Source organism: Manis javanica, chromosome 1, assembly GCF_040802235.1.
Source record: "Manis javanica isolate MJ-LG chromosome 1, MJ_LKY, whole genome shotgun sequence".
Classification (NCBI taxonomy): domain Eukaryota; kingdom Metazoa; phylum Chordata; class Mammalia; order Pholidota; family Manidae; genus Manis; species Manis javanica.
The window spans coordinates 45,251,256-45,259,454 of record NC_133156.1 but is presented as its reverse complement, the minus strand read 5'-3'; the positions used below and the strand labels follow the sequence as shown (position 1 = coordinate 45,259,454).

General features: G+C 42.6%; 1 pseudogene; it reads right to left on the bottom strand.

Annotated features, from left to right (window-relative positions):
* Positions 1-3,717: 3,717 nt before the first annotated feature.
* LOC140848431 (protein FAM171A1 pseudogene) lies at positions 3,718-7,962 on the bottom strand (annotated as a pseudogene).
* Between the last annotated feature and the right edge of the window lie 237 nt (positions 7,963-8,199).

Here is an 8,199-nt window from a genome sequence, read left to right as displayed (position 1 = left end):
AAGTATAATTCTTTATGGCCTGAGCTCCCTCACAGCATGGTGGCTGGGTTTTAATAGTGCCCCAAGAGAGAACTCATACACCAGGCAAAAGCTGTGTCCTTTCTTTCAACAACGAGTCATGGATATCACAGTATCCCTTATGCCACTTTTTTTTGATTAGTAGTGAAGCACTAAGTCTGGCCCATCATTTGAAGACTGGGTGTCAGAGAATTTGCATACATGTTTTAAAGCCACTACAACTCTTTTCAGGTTAACCTGGCGTATTATTGCCTGTGAACTAACAGTGTGTTCTAAACTTTTTAAGAGGGGCTAGATTTTACTCTTGCATTATGTTTTAAAATATTCTTGTATCTTCTTTGTTATGATGGTTCATTTGTTTTATTCTATGACTCCTAACAGTTTTCTTCTTGACACTTGATTTAAATAAGAGGGAATAATGGTAGGCTACCTTTTCAATGCTGTGTAATTTTAGTTTACATTTCTCTGTCATTTTGCTATCAAGAAAGGTATCTTCCTTTTGTAAAGTACTCTGTATAATTGTTGAATATGTGCTGAAACTTAATATTGTATTTGGTTTTCACAGGTAAACCATCCTGTTACTACATAAGTAATTCAAAATTGCTGAATAGTTTAAGTGAAACATTCTAAAAATTTCCAAACCTTTTGCCTAACTTTCACTGTTAAAATACTGTCTAATTTTTGTCTTAAGGGACAATTTTCCTATTTTCTTTCCAATTAAGTACCCACATGGTTTCTATAATGGACATTCAGCATTTAGAAAAATTATGTTTCACTTGAAAAATTGTTTTCTAATGGAAAGTTAAGGTTCATTATATATTTTCCCATCTTTTCTTTTTCTTCCATTTTACAACTCTTCTAATTGCTTTTCCCTACCTTAAACTACTTGAATTTTGTGGTAAATCACATTTTGGATCAGAGTTCGTGAGATGGCTTATTTATTAGATAACTTATCACTCTATAATGAAAAAGAAAATAGAAAATAATGTATTTTATGTGCATTTCTAAAAATAGCATATGATACTTTATTTTAAGTGTAAACCATTCAAAGACATTCAAACATTACATAGAAATTTTGTTTCTTAGGGAATATTTAAGAATAGAAATACTACCTTGGTTAAGCAACAACAGGATTTCTTTAATGTGTCAATATATCACATGATGTGAAGTTATTTTTATCAGATTTTCTTCTGTTTATAAGTTTTTAGAAACTGGAAAATTACAAAACCAGCTGGCAGGAGGAAAGTGTGATTACTTGTAAACACAAATGTGGCTATGACAGAACAGAGACTGGGAGTTAAAAGATAATTTATATTTACCAGAATCAATTTAGAGAAGCTGATGGAAACATCTTTATAGTGAGAGGTATTACTTTTCAAAAAACTGATAGTAACGAATCATCTTAATCAATGTCTTACTCTTCTTTTGACTCCCATTTGCTTTTCTTATATCTGGGTATATTATCTGTTATTTAATTTATAGACTTGATTTGATAATGTTATAAAATTAAGCAGAGCCAAAAAAAATATGCATCTAAATTAATTATTGCATTTTTTGTTTAAAACAGCTGCTCTGAGTTATAAAATGGGAAAAGTGCTTACTTATAAAATCACATTGGATGAACAATTTAATTTTGTAAAATAATTTCCTCATTAAAGCCCCTTATTTGCCAACTTTTATTTCAAATTTCAAGCATACACACTTGATCGTCCCTCATATATTAACCCACTGTCTGCCATGTGCTAGATGCCATTTCAGGAATAAGATGAGACTCACAAAGTTTCCATGTTTAAACAGCTCACAGTTCCACTGCAACAGATTCGTTTTACAGAAATTAAGGAAGTTGCAGACACAGAGCAAAGATAAGTTTGAACTTTGAAGAAGTCTTTGCAAATACACACCAAAACAAATGAGAGTAAATGAAAAAAATGAATTAATCACAAATGATAATAAAATAATAATAGATGGAGAAAGGACTAAGCTCATGACATGTGTTAACAGTTATTCAGGTATTTGATAATATCTTTATTTCCTATAATTGTCTATCATTGCTAGACACTTATGTCTTCACAAGGCTTCCTATCTAACATCTTAACTTAAATAGCAGTAAATGCATAGTGGTGTACTGTGGGATTCTCTATAAAAAGATAATGAAAAGATTATAAAAGGGGATTTGGTTCACTGAAAGGTATGCTACAAAGTGAAAACATAATTCACTATTATTGAACTATCAAATAAAAATTGAGAAAACTCTAAAACATAACCTGATTCATGTATTTTTAATTTTTTCTTTTTATTTGAATTGCCAACTATGTTGTGATATATGGTATTTTTAAAGACTATAATGATGAATTCATAGATGGTGACATAAAAATTGTCACAATAACACAATCATTTGGATCATACTTAATTTTTTCTCCATATATTGAACCTAATGTGTGATATAATAGTGATATGTAGACTTTATCATTGATGATTCATCTATAATTTCATAAGGGTGCTTTAGTGCCATCTGTTTAAAGGCTTTTCGAAAAAGCACTCAGTAATTTACTTCTTAATAAAATATAAAGTTCAGGCCTCATGATAAGGATCACTTGAAATTTAGAGGCATTCTGATGTTCCAGATCCCTAGAATCAGCAATATTTTCACTATCGTATTGACTTCTTTCAATCCATGTGGGAAAGAGCAATGCCAGTTTTCATTTCCTTGAACCAAAGTGAAAAACTGCATGGGTAGAATAGTCTAACAAATAATGTTCATGTGCTGCTGGCTGTCAAAGAGAAGAGGGAGAGGGGAAGAAAAAACAGCCACAGGCTCCTCTCCCTACAGCACACTGATCGACCAGCTCAGATGCTTTTGTGTCTTGCTCACTTGTTTAGTAACTATTGCTTGTATCCACGCCATATGAACTCAGTTAATTTCCAGATGTACAACACACCTCTACATTCTTTGCATGGAAACGGAAGACCCAGTCTCATAATAAGTGCTTGGGTTCTGATTAGGGATTTGTGTCCCTGGGTTTAAGTCAATGAGTTTATTTCCTAATTCTGTATATTCAAGGGCTTTGGGCTTTGTGGAGAGTGGATAGAAGTTCTATTGACAGAATTATAGGCTATGGGGCTGTGACAATTTATCATGAATATCTCAATTTTACTGTGTTTTAGAATTTGAAGGAAGGAGAAAACGTATGCAAATACATACAGAAGGCCATTTGTTCTTTTTTATTTAAGTATTTTGTGAAGTTGTTTTCTATGAGGAAGTAAATCTGTACTTAGATTCAAAACTGGATACCCCAAAGTCCACTTCCCTGAAAAACAAAGGAAACTTAACAGATCCTGACAAATTGAGATTTTCCTGAAAGACTATTGAGTAATGATTGCCTACTACTGGTACTTTTAAATATTCATTAAATTAATTTAGAACTAAATATGTTCCTACGTTTAAAATTATTGTTTCTTTCTTGTTCTCTTTGTGTTGTTATATGGTAGTGAGATTTTTCTTCCTTCAACAGACAACAAGCATCACTAACATGGCCACCAAATATTCTCTATGCACACTAGAGTTGGGGCATTGGCTGTATGCTGAAGAGAAAATATTTTAAATACAAATGTAGAGAAATTCAAGGCCAAATCCTGTCCATAGGATCTTACAATGTAATTCGAGAGAAATGAGTTGAACAAAGGCAATTAACCGTGTGAAGTAGTTTAATGAAGTCTCAAATAGTAAGCATGGTACATGTTATAAATATTGATAAAAGAACAATCGTAAAGGAACAGCACTCAGAAAAGCCTTTCCGGAGTCTCTGAGAAGGAATGTTGCAAGTATATTTAAACAAGGACATTTTCAAAAGACTTCCAGGGCAAGATGTCTATGAGAGCATACATAGCATAAAAAGTAAAAATGTGAACTTATTATGAAGGGAAAAGCAATTCATTGGAGAACTTTTTTCTTTTTTTTTTTTTTCAGAGTTTATTTTGAATTTTCATTTTTGGATAACCAAGCAGCCCTTTAAGGAGAATGCACAGAAGAGTCATTCTGGCACCTCTGTATAGTACATAAGATTTTTTTAAATAATCACATTCAGTTCACTTGCTCAGTCCATACTCCATGTTTGGTGAGCAAGCTCAGCCCATAGGATTGCAGAGTTAATAGTTACCATATATACAAACAGCCAGTGAAACCATAACAGTGGCTAGTGGCCAGAGGATGGAGGCAGGCAGGGGATCTCTAAAGTGTCCTCTAGTGTACCTTAGCTAAACAGATTCCACGTCACACAGGAGGACTAGAGAGAATACTGCGCTGAAATGGGAATTCTGGGCACAGATGAGCACTTGGCAGCATGCATTTTAAAGAAAAGGGGTATCATTTAACAGCTTTATAAAATCCAGGCAGCTCAATTAAAGGAGTTAAGAAAAACAGAAAAGTGAAGGGACTGCCTGTTGTCACTGTAAAAAAGGCACTTGGAGTTACTGGGACCAGAATTGAAGGACTCTCAGCTGATAAAAACTTCAGAATGATTTCATTAAAAGCCTCGGATGTTAAGAGATGACACTCAGGAGTTTCTGAAAGGAAACGTGGAATAGAGAAGCAGAGAAGCAGGACATACAAGAACGAAGGACTAAAACCCTTATAATCAAATTGTGTTTTAAAAAAAGCAAACCTGAAAGGAAGTCTAACCAAAGCAATAACCTAAGCAAAGCAAGAGCACAAAGCAGCGATGCACAGCTTCCTCGGAGATAATGCGCACCTCAGTACAATAAGTGCCACGCTAATTTCTCAATAACTTCGCAGGGGCATTATCATGATAAAATTGATTGAAGCGATGCAAAAAGAGTTTCATCTGTTCCCGGAATCTGAGGGAGAACTGAGGTCATCATAAGAACCTAAATGTCATGTGTGGTTTCTCAGTGTCCTGGGTGGACATCAAGTACGTGGGACGACATTCAGACACATTTGGCCATCTCCCTGGAGGTGAGGCATCCATTAACATCGTCCTTTCCTCTGAGTATTGACTCTAATTACCTTCTGACATTTACACAGCAAGCAGTGATGCAGGAGAAGTCCACCCACTTACACGGCTGCTGTTGTTCAACTTCCTCTGCACAGGTAAGTGCTTCCTTAAGAAAGAATTTTTGGCAATTTTATTATATTCCCCTGGTGGGTGGCTCTGTGAAAGCTCACTTAATGTTAATTAACTGCCATCAGGGGCCTCTCCTCCCATTTCTGCCAGGGGCTCATCTTGTCTTTGCCCTGGTCATCCTCCTCCTCCTCCTCCTGAGCAGACCTCTGTCGCGAACTGGCCAGTGGCTCCTGGGGAACATCTGAAGTTCGTTTTGTCGTGTCTTCCTGCAGGCTGGACAGCTGGCTGCCGCATCTCCGACCAGGGCCATGCAGCAGGCATCTCAGGGCACTGTCCTCGGGGGTGCAGACGGTGGTGCCACACTCACTGCCACTTTGGTCCATGTCATCCAGGTACGCAAGCTGCGTGTAGGACCTGCTGTCCGCAGCCCTAGACTCTTTCTGCGGATGCTCCTGGACAGCGGGGTGGTTCTGTGGAAGAGACAAAGGGTCTCCTCTTCCCTTCCGGGCAGATTTTGTTTCATTCATATCCACACCAGAATCCAAACTGGCATCATTACTTCCGTTCCTCCCAGCTCTTTGGAGATCAATGTAGGAATGTCTAAAATGTGCGTTGGACCTGCCATCCAGGGAGACAAACCACGCCCGGGGGTGTGGGAGTACCCTCCCACCCCCAAGCTCCATCACAGCCTTTTCGGTCAGGAGCTGGACCTCGCTGTTCATGTGAGCCAAGGCCGCATCATTCAGGAATACTGGGATGGAGAGGGACTTTGACATGGATGTGTTCTGCAGGGTCCACTCCTGGGTACCTGCGTCCTGCAAGTGCTGCTGAGAGATGGCCTGGCAGGACAGGGGCTGGGCCTGGATCTGGGAGGAGGGGTGAGGGAAGATCCCTGCATGAGGACTGGACAGCTCTGCCTGCAGCCTTTCGATCTCAAGCTGCTGGTCAGCCGGGATGACCAGGGGCTGGCCGACATAGGAATGGTCCCCTGGGACTTTCACGTAGTGAGCGGGGATGACCAACGCAGGCAACACCTTTCTGTAAACACTGTCATTGACCTGGTCAACGGAACTGCAGCAGATCAACTGTCCGGGCCGTGGAAAGGATGTGGGTCTTTCCAAGTGATCTACTGATCTCGACTTCATACGTCCCGTAAGTCTGCGGTCCAGCAGCTGTTCTTTTTCAGGAGATGAGGGTGTAGGGTACATGTGTTCCTGAACAGTGAGCTTACTTCCTGTGGAAATATGGTTCCCGGAGGCCTGGCTGTCTCTGTCTTGCTTTTCAAATAAGGGCTGTGACAGCATGGCATTGTAACTCCTCCTGTAGTCACTGTTGCCAGAGGACTCGTAGCCTTCTCTTTCCACAGATATTCTGGACTTTAAGGGGAAACTCTCAACAGATTTACAGCAGTCTTTTCCCAACGTCCCGCTTGGCGTCAGGTTCTCAAAGGAGATTTGGCATTTGTCCTCTTCCTTATGAGACACAAGTTCCTCTCGGGAGCTGAATTCTTGTGAGGTACTGTAGGAAAGCTTTAGCATGGGGGTGCGCATGTCCCCCCCTCCACTGGGAGACATCATTTCTAAGTGGACTCCACTCATCAGCTCCTTTGTGCCTGGGGTACCCGGGCGGCCATGGCTGGTGACAGAGAGCGGGCCTGGGAATTCCGACTCACGCCGGGAAAACAACAAGTTGATGTGGGACATGGAGGTTGACTGATCTCTTTTGGAACTCTCCAGGGCGGCAGGAAGCTGCAGTTTTCTGTGCTGCTGACGGGGTTTTAAGCACTTCCGCCTGCAATAATATAAAAGGAGACACAGCAAAACCAAAAGTATGAAAGCCATTCCTCCTAAAATGGCCAAAAGAAACACCGTGTGGTATGTGCTAATGTCCTGTGTGACAACGGGACTTGGGTTGGGGGGATACATGGCCGCCAGCCAGTACCCCAACTGAGGGGCAATGTATGTCCACGTCAGTTGACTGCCTTCCTGGTGGACAAGGCCTAGACCACTCTTCAGCCACGTTCCCAGCTTCTGGTCGAACTGCCATGCTGCGACACAGGCATTGTGCCTTAGACTGCTCTGTGTGGCCAGGGGCACGGTGACATAAATGGGCCCATCCACCAGCACTGCTGTTCCATCACTGCCGAGCAAGTGGACACTGACGGCTGTGACTGGCGTCAGGTCGTACCTGGTGCCGTCTCCTGTTCCATTTCCATCTAATCCTTGCAGAAGAGGAAAACTGTCCACCTCTGAGGGGGAACTGGCGGCCGTGAGGAAAGCGGTCAGGTCACTATAGCTGGTGTTCTCAGGCAATCGCAGAGCTCTTCTCTGGAAATGCACACGAGGCTGTGGCCGGGCACCTTGGAATCCTGATACTATTTGGACAACATCTTCATATACCATTAGAGTAGCAGATCGTTCTGGAAGCAAGCCAAGGCTCAGGGAAGAAAACACGGGTAACCGGATGGGCTTCCACGGGGTTGAGTTTGGCACGTAGGCGTGCTTTGTGGCCGTGACGATCAACTGACTGCCCAGCTTATACTGGAACTTGATGAAGGCAACACCATCTGTCCCCGCAGTGCCAGAGGCGATAGAGACCTGATTGGTGAAAATCTCGATGAGCGCATCTGGGACAGACTGATGGGTGCTGGCGTCACTGACATGGACCTGTAGCGTGACCTCTTGGACTCCCGCGCTAGGCTCCCTCAGCATCTTGGTCACCGCCTTCCAGACGTTGCAGGCCAGCAAACAGAGCAGGAGCGCCACAGACCTGCGCATCTCCGCGCCACAGGGCCCTGGGCGGCTTCCGCTGGCCGAGAACCAGGACTGAGAGGCGCTTCAGGGGCGGCCGGAGGCCGCGTCTCTCCTTGTTGCCTAGCTACGCGCGCGCCGTCCTGACGCACCGCGTCTCTCCTTGTTGCCTAGCTACGCGCGCGCCGTCCTGACGCGCCGCGTCTCTCCTTGTTGCCTAGCTACGCGCGCGCCGTCCGGACGCGCCGCGTCTCTCCTTGTTGCCTAGCTACGCGCGCGCTGGGCCAGCTCTTCGGTTAGCCCCGCCCCGCCCGCGCTGCTTGCGGGCGGGGAGGGGGCGGGAGGAGGGG